The sequence below is a fragment of the Bombus impatiens genome, unplaced genomic scaffold (genome assembly GCF_000188095.3).
Source record: "Bombus impatiens unplaced genomic scaffold, BIMP_2.2 scf_0377, whole genome shotgun sequence".
NCBI lineage: Eukaryota > Metazoa > Arthropoda > Insecta > Hymenoptera > Apidae > Bombus > Bombus impatiens.
Genome location: NT_176796.1, coordinates 795,958 through 796,285, shown reverse-complemented (window position 1 = coordinate 796,285; position 328 = coordinate 795,958).

Here is a 328-nt window from a genome sequence, read left to right as displayed (position 1 = left end):
GCCGGTCGGCTTAATGTTGTTTTAATTAAGTAGGCGGTTAGCCGAAAAGAACTCTGTACTTTCAGGCTGCCTCTTCCGCTCTTTCACAGCTCTTTCCCTCGCACGTACGCGTATCTCTCCTTCGCCGTCTCGCCGTCTCTCCGTCTCTCCGTCTTTCTTTCTCTATTTCGAGAGGTGCGGCAGAAGCTAGTCCCCGCATGTGTTCCTCGTATGTTCAGACGTGATGGACGATTTCGCTTGACTAATCGCCGTCTTTTTAACCATACTCCCTCCCTCGCCCTCTCCCACCCGTTCGACCCCTTTGTGGCCTGCGCACCGTCCTACCGTC